At 37.3% G+C, this 21,499-nt stretch overlaps 8 non-coding genes across 8 annotated transcripts; all 8 read left to right on the forward strand.

Moving 5' to 3' along the window:
• The first annotated feature begins 1,104 nt into the window (after positions 1 to 1,104).
• TRNAL-UAA (transfer RNA leucine (anticodon UAA)) lies at positions 1,105 to 1,187 on the forward strand. The gene has a single exon. It is a non-coding gene; the product is annotated as a tRNA-Leu (tRNA).
• Positions 1,188 to 3,864: 2,677 nt separating this feature from the next.
• On the forward strand, positions 3,865 to 3,947 carry TRNAL-UAA (transfer RNA leucine (anticodon UAA)). The gene has a single exon. It is a non-coding gene; the product is annotated as a tRNA-Leu (tRNA).
• Positions 3,948 to 5,842: 1,895 nt separating this feature from the next.
• On the forward strand, positions 5,843 to 5,925 carry TRNAL-UAA (transfer RNA leucine (anticodon UAA)). The gene has a single exon. It is a non-coding gene; the product is annotated as a tRNA-Leu (tRNA).
• Positions 5,926 to 8,602: 2,677 nt separating this feature from the next.
• TRNAL-UAA (transfer RNA leucine (anticodon UAA)) lies at positions 8,603 to 8,685 on the forward strand. Its single transcript has one exon. It is a non-coding gene; the product is annotated as a tRNA-Leu (tRNA).
• Positions 8,686 to 12,823: 4,138 nt separating this feature from the next.
• Positions 12,824 to 12,906, forward strand: TRNAL-UAA (transfer RNA leucine (anticodon UAA)). The gene has a single exon. It is a non-coding gene; the product is annotated as a tRNA-Leu (tRNA).
• A 1,895-nt stretch (positions 12,907 to 14,801) lies between these two features.
• Positions 14,802 to 14,884, forward strand: TRNAL-UAA (transfer RNA leucine (anticodon UAA)). Its single transcript has one exon. It is a non-coding gene; the product is annotated as a tRNA-Leu (tRNA).
• Positions 14,885 to 16,551: 1,667 nt separating this feature from the next.
• On the forward strand, positions 16,552 to 16,634 carry TRNAL-UAA (transfer RNA leucine (anticodon UAA)). The gene has a single exon. It is a non-coding gene; the product is annotated as a tRNA-Leu (tRNA).
• Positions 16,635 to 18,529: 1,895 nt separating this feature from the next.
• On the forward strand, positions 18,530 to 18,612 carry TRNAL-UAA (transfer RNA leucine (anticodon UAA)). The gene has a single exon. It is a non-coding gene; the product is annotated as a tRNA-Leu (tRNA).
• The last annotated feature ends 2,887 nt before the right edge of the window (positions 18,613 to 21,499 follow it).

A 21,499-nucleotide genomic window follows, 5' to 3' on the forward strand; every position in this document is an offset into this window, starting at 1 on the left:
TTTAATATGCCCTTTTATGTTTATTTTTTCCATTATGAGATGAATCTCTAGTACCTTCGAGCATGATATTACAGTAAGCTCCAAACTTAAAAATTGAGGGGTTCGAACCTCATTTCTGGTATCAGTTTTACACTTGAAATTCTACAAGATTTCTGAAAAATGATTATTATTTCAGCAAAAGAATTGTTCTTGTTGCCAGAGAGTGCAGTATTAACCCTTCCATACACCCATTTATGTTTATTTTTTCCATTATGAGATTAATCTCTAGTACATTAGAGCATGATATAACATTAAGTTCCAAACTTAAAAATTGAGGGGGTTCGAACCCCACTCCTGGTATGATTTTTATACTTCAAATTCTACAAGGTTTCTGAAAATGGAGTAATGTTTGAGCACAAGAAAAGTTTGTGTTGCCCGATAGCACAGTATTAATCTTCAATATACCTGACTATCGCCCTTTTATGTTTATTTTTTCCATTATGAGATGAATCTCTAGTACATTAGAGCATGATATTACAGTAAGTTCCAAACTTAAAAATTGAGGAAAATGTAGGGATTAAGGCAAATTTGAATATTTGAGGTAAATATTCAAACTACAGTCCCAAAGAAACATTTGATGTTAAAATAATATCAGAAATATAGCGCAATCCGTTCATAAAAAAACATTATCTACTAGAGGGGGGTAATCCAGAGAAAAACATGGTCAGTGTGCGTAGGATGTCATGAAATGTAAAATACGCCTGAGAAAATCTGGCCTATGGTAAAGTGATGAATTTGATAAATATGAGCTTTTTTGGAGAGGTTAAAGTGTTTAAATAAACTAAAACTTTGTGCTTAGTGTTGTTGACAAATCTCGATGGCATTTTATTCTAATATTCACTCTTGGTCACCACACTGAACATGTAATCAAAAATGAAAATCTACAAAAGGGGAAAAATATTTTTTTCTGGATGAAATTTACAGTCAACAGTAAGGTTCCCATTAAAAGTCTGTGTATTGCTCTTGATAAGTGTCTTAAAAAAATCTGTTAGTGCAAACTTCATAAGAGAGCACACATTCAATAAACACTAGCTGCCTACGAAATCCAAAACTTCATGTGCATTCACCAGGATGGCCGAGTGGTTAAGGCGTTGGACTTAAGATCCAATGGATATGTATCCTCGTGGGTTCGAACCCCACTCCTGGTATGAGTTTTACACTTGAAATTCTACAAGATTTCTGAAAAAAGAGTAATGTTTCAGCAAAAGAAATGTTTTTGTAGCCAGGTAGTGCAGTATTAACCCTTCAGTGCCCCTGACTATCACCCTTTAATGTTTATTTTTTTCCATTATGAGATGAATCTCTAGTACATTAGAGCATGATATTACAGTAAGCTCCAAACTTAAAAATTGAGGGGTTCGAACCTCATTTCTGGTATGAGTTTTACACTTGAAATTCTACAAGTTTCTGAAAATGGAGTAATGTTTGGGCAAAAGAAAAGTTCTTGTTGCCAGATAGCACAGTATTAAACCTTCAATGCACCTGACAATCGCCCTTTTATGTTTATTTTTTCCATTATGAGATGAATCTCTAGTACATTAGAGCATGATATTACAGTAAGCTCCAAACTTAAAAATTGAGGGGTTCGAACCTCATTTCTGGTATGAGTTTTACACTTGAAATTCTACAAGATTTCTGAAAAATGTTTAATATTTCAGCAAAAGAATTGTTCTTGTTGCCAGAGAGTGCAGTATTAACCCATCAATTAACCCTTCCATACGCCCTTTTATGTTTATTTTTTCCATTATGAGATTAATCTCTAGTACATTAGAGCATGATATTACATTAAGTTCCAAACTTAAAAATTGAGGGGGTTCGAACCCCACTCTGTTATGACCCCAATGGCAGAGGGTCTCAAAAGTAAATACCAAGTCTGCAAACACAAAAAAACAGCTCATAGGGCAGTGGTAACTGGGCTGACCGTATATCTAATCCTAGCACCACAAATAGCAGCAGCCGGGGAACGTGCCTACGTTGGTTCTAGACGTCTCGCGCCAGCCGGGGAACTAACTAACCCTAAAAGGGAAAAGATAGACCTTTCTTGCCTCCAGAGAAAAGACCCCAAAAGTTGGATACAAGCCCCCAACAAATAATAACGGTGAGGTAAGAAGAAAAGACAAACGTAAGAATGAACTAGATATTTAGCAAAGAGAGGCCCACTGACTAATAGCAGAATATAGTAAGATGACTTATACGGTCAGCAAAAACCCTATCAAAATTTCCACGCTGGATATTCAAGAACCCCTGAACCGTCTAATGGCCCGGGGGGAGAATACCAGCCCCTTAGAGCTTCCAGCAAAATCAGGAATCACATTTAGTACAAGCTGGACAAAAAAGAAGAACAATGCAAATAACCAAAAAACCAAGAAGCAGGACTTAGCTTAATTTTGCAAGATCCAGGAACAGCAGACAGGAGCAAACAGAAAGGAACTGATTACAACGATGCCAGGCACCAGACTGAGAATTCAGGAAGTTTATATAGCAACACCCCTGGACTAACGACCCAGGTGGGTGCCAAACTGAGGAAAGACAATCCCAGAGTCATATCACCAGTGACCACAAGAGGGAGCCAAAAAAGTCTAATTCACAACACCACTCCTGGTATGATTTTTATACTTCAAATTCTACAAGGTTTCTGAAAATGGAGTAATGTTTGAGCACAAGAAAAGTTTGTGTTGCCCGATAGCACAGTATTAATCTTCAATATACCTGACAATCACCCTTTTATGTTTATTTTTTCCATTATGAGATGAATCTCTAGTACATTAGAGCATGATATTACAGTAAGCTCCAAACTTAAAAATTGAGGGGTTCGAACCTCATTCCTGGTATGAGTTGTACACTTGAAATTCTACAAGATTTCTGAAAAATGATTAATATTTCAGCAACAGGATTGTTCTTGTTGCCAGAGAGTGCAGTATTAACCCTTCAATTAACCCTTCCATATGCCCTTTTATGTTTATTTTTTCCATTATGAGATTAATCTCTAGTACATTTGAGCATGATATTACATTAAGTTCCAAACTTAAAAATTGAGGGGGTTCGAACCCCACTCCTGGTATGATTTTTATACTTCAAATTCTACAAGGTTTCTGAAAATGGAGTAATGTTTGAGCACAAGAAAAGTTTGTGTTGCCCGATAGCACAGTATTAATCTTCAATATACCTGACTATCGCCCTTTTATGTTTATTTTTTCCATTATGAGATGAATCTCTAGTACATTAGAGCATGATATTACAGTAAGTTCCAAACTTAAAAATTGAGGAAAATGTAGGGATTAAGGCAAATTTGAATATTTGAGGTAAATATTCAAACTACAGTCCCAAAGAAACATTTGATGTTAAAATAATATCAGAAATATAGCGCAATCCATTCACAAAAAACATTATCTACTAGAGGGGGGTAATCCAGAAAAAAACATGGCCAGTGTGCGTAGGATGTCATGAAATGTAAAATACGCCTGAGAAAATCTGGCCTATGGTAAAGTGATGAATTTGACAAATATGAGCTTTTTTGGAGAGGTTAAAGTGTTTAAATAAACTAAAACCTTGTGCTTAGTGTTGTTGACAAATCTCGATGGCATTTTATTCTAATATTCACTCTTGGTCACCACACTAAACATGTAATCAAAAATGAAAATCTACAAAAGGGGAAAAATATTTTTTTCTGGATGAAATTTACAGTCAACAGTAAGGTTCCTATTAAAAGTCTGTGTATTGCTCTTGATAAGTGTCTTAAAAAAATCTGTTAGTGCAAACTTCATAAGAGAGCACACATTCAATAAACACTAGCTGCCTACGAAATCCAAAACTTCATGTGCATTCACCAGGATGGCCGAGTGGTTAAGGCGTTGGACTTAAGATCCAATGGATATGTATCCTCGTGGGTTCGAACCCCACTCCTGGTATGAGTTTTACACTTGAAATTCTACAAGATTTCTGAAAAAAGAGTAATGTTTCAGCAAAAGAAATGTTCTTGTAGCCAGGTAGTGCAGTATTAACCCTTCAGTGCCCCTGACTATCACCCTTTAATGTTTATTTTTTTCCATTATGAGATGAATCTCTAGTACATTAGAGCATGATATTACAGTAAGCTCCAAACTTAAAAATTGAGGGGTTCGAACCTCATTTCTGGTATGAGTTTTACACTTGAAATTCTACAAGTTTCTGAAAATGGAGTAATGTTTGGGCAAAAGAAAAGTTCTTGTTGCCAGATAGCACAGTATTAAACCTTCAATGCACCTGACAATCGCCCTTTTATGTTTATTTTTTCCATTATGAGATGAATCTCTAGTACATTAGAGCATGATATTACAGTAAGCTCCAAACTTAAAAATTGAGGGGTTCGAACCTCATTTCTGGTATGAGTTTTACACTTGAAATTCTACAAGTTTCTGAAAATGGAGTAATGTTTGAGCAAAAGAAAAGTTCTTGTTGCCAGATAGCACAGTATTAAACTTTCAATGCACCTGACAATCGCCCTTTTATGTTTATTTTTTCCATTATGAAATGAATCTCTAGTACATTAGAGCATGATATTACAGTAAGCTCCAAACTTAAAAATTGAGGGGTTCAAACCTCATTCCTGGTATGAGTTGTACACTTGAAATTTTACAAGATTTCTGAAAAATGATTAATATTTCAGCAAAAGAATTGTTCTTGTTGCCAGAGAGTGCAGTATTAACCCTTCAATTAACCCTTTAATATGCCCTTTTATGTTTATTTTTTCCATTATGAGATGAATCTCTAGTACCTTCGAGCATGATATTACAGTAAGCTCCAAACTTAAAAATTGAGGGGTTCGAACCTCATTTCTGGTATCAGTTTTACACTTGAAATTCTACAAGATTTCTGAAAAATGATTATTATTTCAGCAAAAGAATTGTTCTTGTTGCCAGAGAGTGCAGTATTAACCCTTCCATACACCCATTTATGTTTATTTTTTCCATTATGAGATTAATCTCTAGTACATTAGAGCATGATATAACATTAAGTTCCAAACTTAAAAATTGAGGGGGTTCGAACCACACTCCTGGTATGATTTTTATACTTCAAATTCTACAAGGTTTCTGAAAATGGAGTAATGTTTGAGCACAAGAAAAGTTTGTGTTGCCCGATAGCACAGTATTAATCTTCAATATACCTGACTATCGCCCTTTTATGTTTATTTTTTCCATTATGAGATGAATCTCTAGTACATTAGAGCATGATATTACAGTAAGTTCCAAACTTAAAAATTGAGGAAAATGTAGGGATTAAGGCAAATTTGAATATTTGAGGTAAATATTCAAACTACAGTCCCAAAGAAACATTTGATGTTAAAATAATATCAGAAATATAGCGCAATCCGTTCACAAAAAAACATTATCTACTAGAGGGGGGTAATCCAGAGAAAAACATGGTCAGTGTGCGTAGGATGTCATGAAATGTAAAATACGCCTGAGAAAATCTGGCCTATGGTAAAGTGATGAATTTGATAAATATGAGCTTTTTTGGAGAGGTTAAAGTGTTTAAATAAACTAAAACTTTGTGCTTAGTGTTGTTGACAAATCTCGATGGCATTTTATTCTAATATTCACTCTTGGTCACCACACTGAACATGTAATCAAAAATGAAAATCTACAAAAGGGGAAAAATATTTTTTTCTGGATGAAATTTACAGTCAACAGTAAGGTTCCCATTAAAAGTCTGTGTATTGCTCTTGATAAGTGTCTTAAAAAAATCTGTTAGTGCAAACTTCATAAGAGAGCACACATTCAATAAACACTAGCTGCCTACGAAATCCAAAACTTCATGTGCATTCACCAGGATGGCCGAGTGGTTAAGGCGTTGGACTTAAGATCCAATGGATATGTATCCTCGTGGGTTCGAACCCCACTCCTGGTATGAGTTTTACACTTGAAATTCTACAAGATTTCTGAAAAAAGAGTAATGTTTCAGCAAAAGAAATGTTTTTGTAGCCAGGTAGTGCAGTATTAACCCTTCAGTGCCCCTGACTATCACCCTTTAATGTTTATTTTTTTCCATTATGAGATGAATCTCTAGTACATTAGAGCATGATATTACAGTAAGCTCCAAACTTAAAAATTGAGGGGTTCGAACCTCATTTCTGGTATGAGTTTTACACTTGAAATTCTACAAGTTTCTGAAAATGGAGTAATGTTTGGGCAAAAGAAAAGTTCTTGTTGCCAGATAGCACAGTATTAAACCTTCAATGCACCTGACAATCGCCCTTTTATGTTTATTTTTTCCATTATGAGATGAATCTCTAGTACATTAGAGCATGATATTACAGTAAGCTCCAAACTTAAAAATTGAGGGGTTCGAACCTCATTTCTGGTATGAGTTTTACACTTGAAATTCTACAAGATTTCTGAAAAATGTTTAATATTTCAGCAAAAGAATTGTTCTTGTTGCCAGAGAGTGCAGTATTAACCCATCAATTAACCCTTCCATACGCCCTTTTATGTTTATTTTTTCCATTATGAGATTAATCTCTAGTACATTAGAGCATGATATTACATTAAGTTCCAAACTTAAAAATTGAGGGGGTTCGAACCCCACTCTGTTATGACCCCAATGGCAGAGGGTCTCAAAAGTAAATACCAAGTCTGCAAACACAAAAAAACAGCTCATAGGGCAGTGGTAACTGGGCTGACCGTATATCTAATCCTAGCACCACAAATAGCAGCAGCCGGGGAACGTGCCTACGTTGGTTCTAGACGTCTCGCGCCAGCCGGGGAACTAACTAACCCTAAAAGGGAAAAGATAGACCTTTCTTGCCTCCAGAGAAAAGACCCCAAAATTTGGATACAAGCCCCCAACAAATAATAACGGTGAGGTAAGAAGAAAAGACAAACGTAAGAATGAACTAGATATTTAGCAAAGAGAGGCCCACTGACTAATAGCAGAATATAGTAAGATGACTTATACGGTCAGCAAAAACCCTATCAAAATTTCCACGCTGGATATTCAAGAACCCCTGAACCGTCTAATGGCCCGGGGGGAGAATACCAGCCCCTTAGAGCTTCCAGCAAAATCAGGAATCACATTTAGTACAAGCTGGACAAAAAATAAGAACAATGCAAATAACCAAAAAACCAAGAAGCAGGACTTAGCTTAATTTTGCAAGATCCAGGAACAGCAGACAGGAGCAAACAGAAAGGAACTGATTACAACGATGCCAGGCACCAGACTGAGAATTCAGGAAGTTTATATAGCAACACCCCTGGACTAACGACCCAGGTGGGTGCCAAACTGAGGAAAGACAATCCCAGAGTCATATCACCAGTGACCACAAGAGGGAGCCAAAAAAGTCTAATTCACAACACCACTCCTGGTATGATTTTTATACTTCAAATTCTACAAGGTTTCTGAAAATGGAGTAATGTTTGAGCACAAGAAAAGTTTGTGTTGCCCGATAGCACAGTATTAATCTTCAATATACCTGACAATCACCCTTTTATGTTTATTTTTTCCATTATGAGATGAATCTCTAGTACATTAGAGCATGATATTACAGTAAGCTCCAAACTTAAAAATTGAGGGGTTCGAACCTCATTCCTGGTATGAGTTGTACACTTGAAATTCTACAAGATTTCTGAAAAATGATTAATATTTCAGCAACAGGATTGTTCTTGTTGCCAGAGAGTGCAGTATTAACCCTTCAATTAACCCTTCCATATGCCCTTTTATGTTTATTTTTTCCATTATGAGATTAATCTCTAGTACATTTGAGCATGATATTACATTAAGTTCCAAACTTAAAAATTGAGGGGGTTCGAACCCCACTCCTGGTATGATTTTTATACTTCAAATTCTACAAGGTTTCTGAAAATGGAGTAATGTTTGAGCACAAGAAAAGTTTGTGTTGCCCGATAGCACAGTATTAATCTTCAATATACCTGACTATCGCCCTTTTATGTTTATTTTTTCCATTATGAGATGAATCTCTAGTACATTAGAGCATGATATTACAGTAAGTTCCAAACTTAAAAATTGAGGAAAATGTAGGGATTAAGGCAAATTTGAATATTTGAGGTAAATATTCAAACTACAGTCCCAAAGAAACATTTGATGTTAAAATAATATCAGAAATATAGCGCAATCCATTCACAAAAAACATTATCTACTAGAGGGGGGTAATCCAGAAAAAAACATGGCCAGTGTGCGTAGGATGTCATGAAATGTAAAATACGCCTGAGAAAATCTGGCCTATGGTAAAGTGATGAATTTGACAAATATGAGCTTTTTTGGAGAGGTTAAAGTGTTTAAATAAACTAAAACCTTGTGCTTAGTGTTGTTGACAAATCTCGATGGCATTTTATTCTAATATTCACTCTTGGTCACCACACTAAACATGTAATCAAAAATGAAAATCTACAAAAGGGGAAAAATATTTTTTTCTGGATGAAATTTACAGTCAACAGTAAGGTTCCTATTAAAAGTCTGTGTATTGCTCTTGATAAGTGTCTTAAAAAAATCTGTTAGTGCAAACTTCATAAGAGAGCACACATTCAATAAACACTAGCTGCCTACGAAATCCAAAACTTCATGTGCATTCACCAGGATGGCCGAGTGGTTAAGGCGTTGGACTTAAGATCCAATGGATATGTATCCTCGTGGGTTCGAACCCCACTCCTGGTATGAGTTTTACACTTGAAATTCTACAAGATTTCTGAAAAAAGAGTAATGTTTCAGCAAAAGAAATGTTCTTGTAGCCAGGTAGTGCAGTATTAACCCTTCAGTGCCCCTGACTATCACCCTTTAATGTTTATTTTTTTCCATTATGAGATGAATCTCTAGTACATTAGAGCATGATATTACATTAAGTTCCAAACTTACAATTTGAGGGGCCTCGAACCCCACTTCTGGTATGAGTCTTAGGCCGGAGTCACACTGGCGAGTTTTACGGACGTAAGAGCGCAGAAACTACGTCCGTAAAACTCGCATAACATACGGCACAATTATTCTCAATGGGGCTGCTCCTATTAGCCGTATATTACGGTTCAGTATTATACGGCTTTCTACGGCCGTACAAAATCGCAGCATGCTGCGTTTGTCAGCGTACTGCGCAAAAAAATCGCCAATGAAAGTCTATGGGGGCGTGAAAAATACGGATTCCACACTGACCAGCAGTGTGACTTGCGAGAAATACGCAGCGGTGTTAGTGAAAAGTCGGTAATTCAATTGCCGGCTTTTAATTTCTCCTGCACAAACCCGACAGGATATGAGACATGGTTTACATACAGTAAACCATCTCATATCCCCATTTTTTTTGCATATTCCACATTACTAATGTTAGTAGTGTGTATGTGCAAAATTTCAGCGCTGTAGCTGCTGAAATAAAGGGTTAAATGGCGGAAAAAATTGGCGTGGGCTCCCGCGCAATTTTCTCCGCCAGAATGGTAAAGCCAGTGACTGAGGGCAGATATTAATAGCCAGGAGAGGGTCCATGGTTATTGGCCCCCCCGTGGCTAAAAACATCTGCCCCCAGCCACCCCAGAAAAGGCACATCTGGAAGATGCGCCAATTCTGGCACTTGGCCACTCTCTTCCCACTCCCTGTAGCGGTGGGATATGGGGTAATGAAGGGTTAATGCCACCTTGCTATTGGAAGGTGACATTAAGCCAGATTAATAATGGAGAGGCGTCAATTATGACACCTATCCATTATTAATCCAATTGTAGGAAAGGGTTAAAAAACACACACACACATGATTTAAAAGTATTTTAATGAAAAAAACACAGCGGTTGTTGTAATAATTTATTGTACTCTCAGTCCATCAGGAACACCCTCGCTTGGAAAAATAATAAACGCACAAGATACATACCTTCTGCTGTCAGATCAGGTCCCACGAAGTAATCCATCTGAAGGGGTTAACTAATATTACAGGCAGAGCTGCGATAATCCACTCGCTCGTGCCTGTAATCCCCGGGTGCTGAAAGGAAAGCAGTGATCTATACTTACATTCAGTTGCGGTGATGCGCCCCTGCTGGATGTTCTCATGAACTGCAGCCTGGGAACTTTTTCCCACGCTACAGGTCATATGAGGACATCCACCAGGGGGCGCATCACCGCGACTGAAGGAAATGTAGGTCAATGACCTATAGTTACCTTCAGTCGCGGTGATGCGCCCCCTGGTGGATGTCCTCATATGACCTGTAGCGTGGGAAAAAGTTCCCAGGCTGCAGTTCATGAGAACATCCAGCAGGGGCGCATCACCGCAACTGAATGTAAGTATAGATCACTGCTTTCCTTTCAGCACCCGGGGATTACAGGTACGAGCGAGTGGATTATCGCAGCTCTGCCTGTAATATTAGTTAACCCCTTCAGATGGATTACTTCGTGGGACCTGATCTGACAGCAGAAGGTATGTATCTTGTGCGTTTATTATTTTTCCAAGCGAGGGTGTTCCTGATGGACTGAGAGTACAATAAATTATTACAACAACCGCTGTGTTTTTTTCATTAAAATACTTTTAAATCATGTGTGTGTGTGTTTTTTAACCCTTTCCTACAATTGGATTAATAATGGATAGGTGTCATAATTGACGCCTCTCCTTTATTAATCTGGCTTAATGTCACCTTCCAATAGCAAGGTGGCATTAACCCTTCATTACCCCATATCCCACCGCTACAGGGAGTGGGAAGAGAGTGGCCAAGTGCCAGAATAGGCGCATCTTCCAGATGTGCCTTTTCTGGGGTGGCTGGGGGCAGATGTTTTTAGCCACGGGGGGGCCAATAACCAAGGACCCTCTCCTGGCTATTAATATCTGCCCTCAGTCACTGGCTTTACCATTCTGGCGGAGAAAATTGCGCGGGAGCCCACGCCAATTTTTTCCGCCATTTAACCCTTTATTTCAGCAGCTACAGCGCTGAAATTTTGCACATACACACTACTAACATTAGTAGTGTGGAATATGCAAAAAAAATGGGGATATGAGATGGTTTACTGTATGTAAACCATGTCTCATATCCTGTCGGGTTTGTGCAGGAGAAATGAGAAGCCGGCAATTGAATTACCGGCTTTTAACACATATCGCGCTGAATGAAATCTAAATACAGAATATATATATATGTGTCTCAATGACATATATATATATATATACTGTATATATGTTTTCCCGAACATTTGAGCACATAAATCCATTAGATGTCGGTTTTGCAAGCCTGCGCGAAAATCTCGCAGTACGGATGCCATACGGATTACATACGGAGGATGCCATGCGCAAAATACGCTGACACACCCTGACTACGGATCACTATTTTGGGAACATTTCACCGTATTTCGGCCGTATTACGGCCGTAAAATACGGACCGTATTGTCTTACGCCGAGTGTGACGCCGGCCTTATACTTGAAATTCTACAAGTTTCTGAAAATGGAGTAATGTTTGAGCAAAAGAAAAGTTCTTGTTGCCAGATAGCACAGTATTAAACTTTCAATGCACCTGACAATCGCCCTTTTATGTTTATTTTTTCCATTATGAAATGAATCTCTAGTACATTAGAGCATGATATTACAGTAAGCTCCAAACTTAAAAATTGAGGGGTTCGAACCTCATTCCTGGTATGAGTTGTACACTTGAAATTTTACAAGATTTCTGAAAAATGATTAATATTTCAGCAAAAGAATTGTTCTTGTTGCCAGAGAGTGCAGTATTAACCCTTCAATTAACCCTTTAATATGCCCTTTTATGTTTATTTTTTCCATTATGAGATGAATCTCTAGTACCTTCGAGCATGATATTACAGTAAGCTCCAAACTTAAAAATTGAGGGGTTCGAACCTCATTTCTGGTATCAGTTTTACACTTGAAATTCTACAAGATTTCTGAAAAATGATTATTATTTCAGCAAAAGAATTGTTCTTGTTGCCAGAGAGTGCAGTATTAACCCTTCCATACACCCATTTATGTTTATTTTTTCCATTATGAGATTAATCTCTAGTACATTAGAGCATGATATTACATTAAGTTCCAAACTTAAAAATTGAGGGGGTTCGAACCCCACTCCTGGTATGATTTTTATACTTCAAATTCTACAAGGTTTCTGAAAATGGAGTAATGTTTGAGCACAAGAAAAGTTTGTGTTGCCCGATAGCACAGTATTAATCTTCAATATACCTGACTATCGCCCTTTTATGTTTATTTTTTCCATTATGAGATGAATCTCTAGTACATTAGAGCATGATATTACAGTAAGTTCCAAACTTAAAAATTGAGGAAAATGTAGGGATTAAGGCAAATTTGAATATTTGAGGTAAATATTCAAACTACAGTCCCAAAGAAACATTTGATGTTAAAATAATATCAGAAATATAGCGCAATCCATTCACAAAAAAACATTATCTACAAGAGGGGGGTAATCCAGAGAAAAACATGGTCAGTGTGCGTAGGATGTCATGAAATGTAAAATACGCCTGAGAAAATCTGGCCTATGGTAAAGTGATGAATTTGATAAATATGAGCTTTTTTGGAGAGGTTAAAGTGTTTAAATAAACTAAAACTTTGTGCTTAGTGTTGTTGACAAATCTCGATGGCATTTTATTCTAATATTCACTCTTGGTCACCACACTGAACATGTAATCAAAAATGAAAATCTACAAAAGGGGAAAAATATTTTTTTCTGGATGAAATTTACAGTCAACAGTAAGGTTCCCATTAAAAGTCTGTGTATTGCTCTTGATAAGTGTCTTAAAAAAATCTGTTAGTGCAAACTTCATAAGAGAGCACACATTCAATAAACACTAGCTGCCTACGAAATCCAAAACTTCATGTGCATTCACCAGGATGGCCGAGTGGTTAAGGCGTTGGACTTAAGATCCAATGGATATGTATCCTCGTGGGTTCGAACCACACTCCTGGTATGAGTTTTACACTTGAAATTCTACAAGATTTCTGAAAAAAGAGTAATGTTTCAGCAAAAGAAATGTTTTTGTAGCCAGGTAGTGCAGTATTAACCCTTCAGTGCCCCTGACTATCACCCTTTAATGTTTATTTTTTTCCATTATGAGATGAATCTCTAGTACATTAGAGCATGATATTACAGTAAGCTCCAAACTTAAAAATTGAGGGGTTCGAACCTCATTTCTGGTATGAGTTTTACACTTGAAATTCTACAAGTTTCTGAAAATGGAGTAATGTTTGGGCAAAAGAAAAGTTCTTTTTGCCAGATAGCACAGTATTAAACCTTCAATGCACCTGACAATCGCCCTTTTATGTTTATTTTTTCCATTATGAGATGAATCTCTAGTACATTAGAGCATGATATTACAGTAAGCTCCAAACTTAAAAATTGAGGGGTTCGAACCTCATTTCTGGTATGAGTTTTACACTTGAAATTCTACAAGTTTCTGAAAATGGAGTAATGTTTGAGCAAAAGAAAAGTTCTTGTTGCCAGATAGCACAGTATTAAACTTTCAATGCACCTGACAATCGCCCTTTTATGTTTATTTTTTCCATTATGAGATGAATCTCTAGTACATTAGAGCATGATATTACAGTAAGCTCCAAACTTAAAAATTTAGGGGTTCGAACCTCATTCCTGGTATGAGTTGTACACTTGAAATTTTACAAGATTTCTGAAAAATGATTAATATTTCAGCAAAAGAATTGTTCTTGTTGCCAGAGAGTGCAGTATTAACCCTTCAATTAACCCTTTAATATGCCCTTTTATGTTTATTTTTTCCATTATGAGATGAATCTCTAGTACCTTCGAGCATGATATTACAGTAAGCTCCAAACTTAAAAATTGAGGGGTTCGAACCTCATTTCTGGTATCAGTTTTACACTTGAAATTCTACAAGATTTCTGAAAAATGATTATTATTTCAGCAAAAGAATTGTTCTTGTTGCCAGAGAGTGCAGTATTAACCCTTCCATACACCCATTTATGTTTATTTTTTCCATTATGAGATTAATCTCTAGTACATTAGAGCATGATATTACATTAAGTTCCAAACTTAAAAATTGAGGGGGTTCGAACCCCACTCCTGGTATGATTTTTATACTTCAAATTCTACAAGGTTTCTGAAAATGGAGTAATGTTTGAGCACAAGAAAAGTTTGTGTTGCCCGATAGCACAGTATTAATCTTCAATATACCTGACTATCGCCCTTTTATGTTTATTTTTTCCATTATGAGATGAATCTCTAGTACATTAGAGCATGATATTACAGTAAGTTCCAAACTTAAAAACTGAGGAAAATGTAGGGATTAAGGCAAATTTGAATATTTGAGGTAAATATTCAAACTACAGTCCCAAAGAAACATTTGATGTTAAAATAATATCAGAAATATAGCGCAATCCATTCACAAAAAAACATTATCTACTAGAGGGGGGTAATCCAGAAAAAAACATGGTCAGTGTGCGTAGGATGTCATGAAATGTAAAATATGCCTGAGAAAATCTGGCCTATGGTAAAGTGATGAATTTGATAAATATGAGCTTTTTTGGAGAGGTTAAAGTGTTTAAATAAACTAAAACTTTGTGCTTAGTGTTGTTGACAAATCTCGATGGCATTTTATTCTAATATTCACTCTTGGTCACCACACTGAACATGTAATCAAAAATGAAAATCTACAAAAGGGGAAAAATATTTTTTTCTGGATGAAATTTACAGTCAACAGTAAGGTTCCTATTAAAAGTCTGTGTATTGCTCTTGATAAGTGTCTTAAAAAAATCTGTTAGTGCAAGCTTCATAAGAGAGCACACATTCAATAAACACTAGCTGCCTACGAAATCCAAAACTTCATGTGCATTCACCAGGATGGCCGAGTGGTTAAGGCGTTGGACTTAAGATCCAATGGATATGTATCCTCGTGGGTTCGAACCCCACTCCTGGTATGAGTTTTACACTTGAAATTCTACAAGATTTCTGAAAAAAGAGTAATGTTTCATCAAAAGAAATGTTCTTGTAGCCAGGTAGTGCAGGATTAACCCTTCAGTGCCCCTGACTATCACCCTTTAATGTTTATTTTTTTCCATTATGAGATGAATCTCTAGTACATTAGAGCATGATATTACATTAAGTTCCAAACTTACAATTTGAGGGGCCTCGAACCCCACTTCTGGTATGAGTCTTATACTTGAAATTCTACAAGTTTCTGAAAATGGAGTAATGTTTGAGCAAAAGAAAAGTTCTTGTTGCCAGATAGCACAGTATTAAACTTTCAATGCACCTGACAATCGCCCTTTTATGTTTATTTTTTCCATTATGAAATGAATCTCTAGTACATTAGAGCATGATATTACAGTAAGCTCCAAACTTAAAAATTGAGGGGTTCGAACCTCATTCCTGGTATGAGTTGTACACTTGAAATTTTACAAGATTTCTGAAAAATGATTAATATTTCAGCAAAAGAATTGTTCTTGTTGCCAGAGAGTGCAGTATTAACCCTTCAATTAACCCTTTAATATGCCCTTTTATGTTTATTTTTTCCATTATGAGATGAATCTCTAGTACCTTCGAGCATGATATTACAGTAAGCTCCAAACTTAAAAATTGAGGGGTTCGAACCTCATTCTGGTATCAGTTTTACACTTGAAATTCTACAAGATTTCTGAAAAATGATTATTATTTCAGCAAAAGAATTGTTCTTGTTGCCAGAGAGTGCAGTATTAACCCTTCCATACACCCATTTATGTTTATTTTTTCCATTATGAGATTAATCTCTAGTACATTAGAGCATGATATAACATTAAGTTCCAAACTTAAAAATTGAGGGGGTTCGAACCCCACTCCTGGTATGATTTTTATACTTCAAATTCTACAAGGTTTCTGAAAATGGAGTAATGTTTGAGCACAAGAAAAGTTTGTGTTGCCCGATAGCACAGTATTAATCTTCAATATACCTGACTATCGCCCTTTTATGTTTATTTTTTCCATTATGAGATGAATCTCTAGTACATTAGAGCATGATATTACAGTAAGTTCCAAACTTAAAAATTGAGGAAAATGTAGGGATTAAGGCAAATTTGAATATTTGAGGTAAATATTCAAACTACAGTCCCAAAGAAACATTTGATGTTAAAATAATATCAGAAATATAGCGCAATCCATTCACAAAAAAACATTATCTACTAGAGGGGGGTAATCCAGAGAAAAACATGGTCAGTGTGCGTAGGATGTCATGAAATGTAAAATACGCCTGAGAAAATCTGGCCTATGGTAAAGTGATGAATTTGATAAATATGAGCTTTTTTGGAGAGGTTAAAGTGTTTAAATAAACTAAAACTTTGTGCTTAGTGTTGTTGACAAATCTCGATGGCATTTTATTCTAATATTCACTCTTGGTCACCACACTGAACATGTAATCAAAAATGAAAATCTACAAAAGGGGAAAATATTTTTTTCTGGATGAAATTTACAGTCAACAGTAAGGTTCCCATTAAAAGTCTGTGTATTGCTCTTGATAAGTGTCTTAAAAAAATCTGTTAGTGCAAACTTCATAAGAGAGCACACATTCAATAAACACTAGCTGCCTACGAAATCCAAAACTTCATGTGCATTCACCAGGATGGCCGAGTGGTTAAGGCGTTGGACTTAAGATCCAATGGATATGTATCCTCGTGGGTTCGAACCCCACTCCTGGTATGAGTTTTACACTTGAAATTCTACAAGATTTCTGAAAAAAGAGTAATGTTTCAGCAAAAGAAATGTTTTTGTAGCCAGGTAGTGCAGTATTAACCCTTCAGTGCCCCTGACTATCACCCTTTAATGTTTATTTTTTTCCATTATGAGATGAATCTCTAGTACATTAGAGCATGATATTACAGTAAGCTCCAAACTTAAAAATTGAGGGGTTCGAACCTCATTTCTGGTATGAGTTTTACACTTGAAATTCTACAAGTTTCTGAAAATGGAGTAATGTTTGGGCAAAAGAAAAGTTCTTGTTGCCAGATAGCACAGTATTAAACCTTCAATGCACCTGACAATCGCCCTTTTATGTTTATTTTTTCCATTATGAGATGAATCTCTAGTACATTAGAGCATGATATTACAGTAAGCTCCAAACTTAAAAATTGAGGGGTTCGAACCTCATTTCTGGTATGAGTTTTACACTTGAAATTCTACAAGTTTCTGAAAATGGAGTAATGTTTGAGCAAAAGAAAAGTTCTTGTTGCCAGATAGCACAGTATTAAACTTTCAATGCACCTGACAATCGCCCTTTTATGTTTATTTTTTCCATTATGAAATGAATCTCTAGTACATTAGAGCATGATATTACAGTAAGCTCCAAACTTAAAAATTGAGGGGTTCGAACCTCATTCCTGGTATGAGTTGTACACTTGAAATTTTACAAGATTTCTGAAAAATGATTAATATTTCAGCAAAAGAATTGTTCTTGTTGCCAGAGAGTGCAGTATTAACCCTTCAATTAACCCTTTAATATGCCCTTTTATGTTTATTTTTTCCATTATGAGATGAATCTCTAGTACCTTCGAGCATGATATTACAGTAAGCTCCAAACTTAAAAATTGAGGGGTTCGAACCTCATTTCTGGTATCAGTTTTACACTTGAAATTCTACAAGATTTCTGAAAAATGATTATTATTTCAGCAAAAGAATTGTTCTTGTTGCCAGAGAGTGCAGTATTAACCCTTCCATACACCCATTTATGTTTATTTTTTCCATTATGAGATTAATCTCTAGTACATTAGAGCATGATATAACATTAAGTTCCAAACTTAAAAATTGAGGGGGTTCGAACCCCACTCCTGGTATGATTTTTATACTTCAAATTCTACAAGGTTTCTGAAAATGGAGTAATGTTTGAGCACAAGAAAAGTTTGTGTTGCCCGATAGCACAGTATTAATCTTCAATATACCTGACTATCGCCCTTTTATGTTTATTTTTTCCATTATGAGATGAATCTCTAGTACATTAGAGCATGATATTACAGTAAGTTCCAAACTTAAAAATTGAGGAAAATGTAGGGATTAAGGCAAATTTGAATATTTGAGGTAAATATTCAAACTACAGTCCCAAAGAAACATTTGATGTTAAAATAATATCAGAAATATAGCGCAATCCATTCACAAAAAAACATTATCTACTAGAGGGGGGTAATCCAGAGAAAAACATGGTCAGTGTGCGTAGGATGTCATGAAATGTAAAATACGCCTGAGAAAATCTGGCCTATGGTAAAGTGATGAATTTGATAAATATGAGCTTTTTTGGAGAGGTTAAAGTGTTTAAATAAACTAAAACTTTGTGCTTAGTGTTGTTGACAAATCTCGATGGCATTTTATTCTAATATTCACTCTTGGTCACCACACTGAACATGTAATCAAAAATGAAAATCTACAAAAGGGGAAAAATATTTTTTTCTGGATGAAATTTACAGTCAACAGTAAGGTTCCCATTAAAAGTCTGTGTATTGCTCTTGATAAGTGTCTTAAAAAAATCTGTTAGTGCAAACTTCATAAGAGAGCACACATTCAATAAACACTAGCTGCCTACGAAATCCAAAACTTCATGTGCATTCACCAGGATGGCCGAGTGGTTAAGGCGTTGGACTTAAGATCCAATGGATATGTATCCTCGTGGGTTCGAACCCCACTCCTGGTATGAGTTTTACACTTGAAATTCTACAAGATTTCTGAAAAAAGAGTAATGTTTCAGCAAAAGAAATGTTTTTGTAGCCAGGTAGTGCAGTATTAACCCTTCAGTGCCCCTGACTATCACCCTTTAATGTTTATTTTTTTCCATTATGAGATGAATCTCTAGTACATTAGAGCATGATATTACAGTAAGCTCCAAACTTAAAAATTGAGGGGTTCGAACCTCATTTCTGGTATGAGTTTTACACTTGAAATTCTACAAGTTTCTGAAAATGGAGTAATGTTTGGGCAAAAGAAAAGTTCTTGTTGCCAGATAGCACAGTATTAAACCTTCAATGCACCTGACAATCGCCCTTTTATGTTTATTTTTTCCATTATGAGATGAATCTCTAGTACATTAGAGCATGATATTACAGTAAGCTCCAAACTTAAAAATTGAGGGGTTCGAACCTCATTTCTGGTATGAGTTTTACACTTGAAATTCTACTAGATTTCTGAAAAATGTTTAATATTTCAGCAAAAGAATTGTTCTTGTTGCCAGAGAGTGCAGTATTAACCCATCAATTAACCCTTCCATACGCCCTTTTATGTTTATTTTTTCCATTATGAGATTAATCTCTAGTACATTAGAGCATGATATTACATTAAGTTCCAAACTTAAAAATTGAGGGGGTTCGAACCCCACTCTGTTATGACCCCAATGGCAGAGGCTCTCAAAAGTAAATACCAAGTCTGCAAACACAAAAAACCAGCTCATAGGGCAGTGGTAACTGGGCTGACCGTATATCTAATCCTAGCACCACAAATAGCAGCAGCCGGGGAACGTGCCTACGTTGGTTCTAGACGTCTCGCGCCAGCCGGAGAACTAACTAACCCTAAAAGGGAAAAGATAGACCTTTCTTGCCTCCAGAGAAAAGACCCCAAAAGTTGGATACAAGCCCCCAACAAATAATAACGGTGAGGTAAGAAGAAAAGACAAACGTAAGAATGAACTAGATATTTAGCAAAGAGAGGCCCACTGACTAATAGCAGAATATAGTAAGATGACTTATACGGTCAGCAAAAACCCTATCAAAATTTCCACGCTGGATATTCAAGAACCCCCGAACCGTCTAACGGCCTGGGGGGAGAATACCAGCCCCCTAGAGCTTCCAGCAAAATCAGGAATCACATTTAGTACAAGCTGGACAAAAAATAAGAACAATGCAAATAACCAAAAAACCAAGAAGCAGGACTTAGCTTAATTTTGCAAGATCCAGGACCAGCAGACAGGAGCAAACAGAAAGGAACTGATTACAACGATGCCAGGCACCAGACTGAGAATTCAGGAAGTTTATATAGCAACACCCCTGGACTAACGACCCAGGTGGGTGCCAAACTGAGGAAAGACAATCCCAGAGTCATATCACCAGTGACCACAAGAGGGAGCCAAAAAAGTCTAATTCACAACAGTACCCCCCCTTTAAGGAGGGGTCACCGAACCCTCACCAAGACCACCAGGGCGATCAGGATGAGCAGCGTGAAAGGCACGAACTAAATCGGCCGCATGCACATCAGAGGCAACCACCCAGGAATTATCCTCCTGACCATAGCCCTTCCACTTGACCAGATACTGAAGCCTCCGCCTGGAGAGATGAGAATCCAAGATCTTCTCCACCACATACTCCAACTCGCCCTCAACCAACACCGGAGCAGGAGGCTCAACAGAAGGAACCACAGGCACAACGTACCGCCGCAACAAAGACCTATGGAACACGTTGTGAATGGCAAATGACACCGGAAGATCCAAGTGAAAGGACACAGGATTAAGGATTTCCAATATCTTGTAAGGACCGATGAAGCGAGGCTTAAATTTAGGAGAGGAGACCTTCATAGGAACAAATCGAGAAGACAGCCATACCAAATCCCCAACACGAAGTCGGGGACCCACACCGCGGCGGCGGTTGGCAAAACGCTGAGCCTTCTCCTGTGACAACTTTAAGTTGTCCACCACATGATTCCAAATCTGCTGCAACCTATCCACCACGGAATCTACCCCAGGACAGTCAGAAGGCTCCACATGTCCCGAGGAAAAACGAGGATGGAAACCAGAGTTGCAGAAAAATGGCGAAACCAAAGTAGCGGAACTAGCCCGATTATTAAGGGCAAACTCAGCCAACGGCAAGAAGGTCACCCAATCATCCTGATCAGCAGAAACAAAACACCTCAAATAAGCCTCCAGAGTCTGATTAGTTCGCTCCGTTTGTCCATTAGTCTGAGGATGAAAGGCAGACGAAAACGACAAATCAATGCCCATCTTAGCACAAAAGGATCGCCAGAACCTGGAAACAAACTGGGATCCTCTGTCAGACACAATATTCTCAGGAATGCCGTGTAAACGAACCACATTCTGAAAGAACAAAGGAACCAGATCGGAAGAGGAAGGCAGCTTAGGCAAAGATACCAAATGGACCATCTTGGAAAAGCGATCACATACCACCCAGATGACAGACATGCCCTGAGACACCAGAAGATCTGAAATGAAATCCATGGAAATGTGTGTCCAAGGCCTCTTCGGGACAGGCAAGGGCAAGAGCAACCCGCTGGCACGAGAACAGCAAGGCTTAGCTCGAGCACAAGTCCCACAGGACTGCACAAAAGACCGTACATCCCGCGACAAGGAAGGCCACCAAAAGGACCTAGCCACCAAATCTCTGGTGCCAAAAATTCCCGGATGCCCTGCCAACACCGAGGAATGAACCTCAGAAATGACTCTGCTGGTCCACTTATCAGGAACAAACAGTCTGTCAGGTGGACAAGAGTCAGGTCTACCAGCCTGAAATCTCTGCAACACACGTCGCAAATCCGGAGAAATGGCTGACAAAATAACTCCCTCTTTAAGAATACCAACTGGT

Source organism: Ranitomeya variabilis, chromosome 2 (assembly GCF_051348905.1).
Source record: "Ranitomeya variabilis isolate aRanVar5 chromosome 2, aRanVar5.hap1, whole genome shotgun sequence".
In the NCBI taxonomy this organism is placed as follows: domain Eukaryota; kingdom Metazoa; phylum Chordata; class Amphibia; order Anura; family Dendrobatidae; genus Ranitomeya; species Ranitomeya variabilis.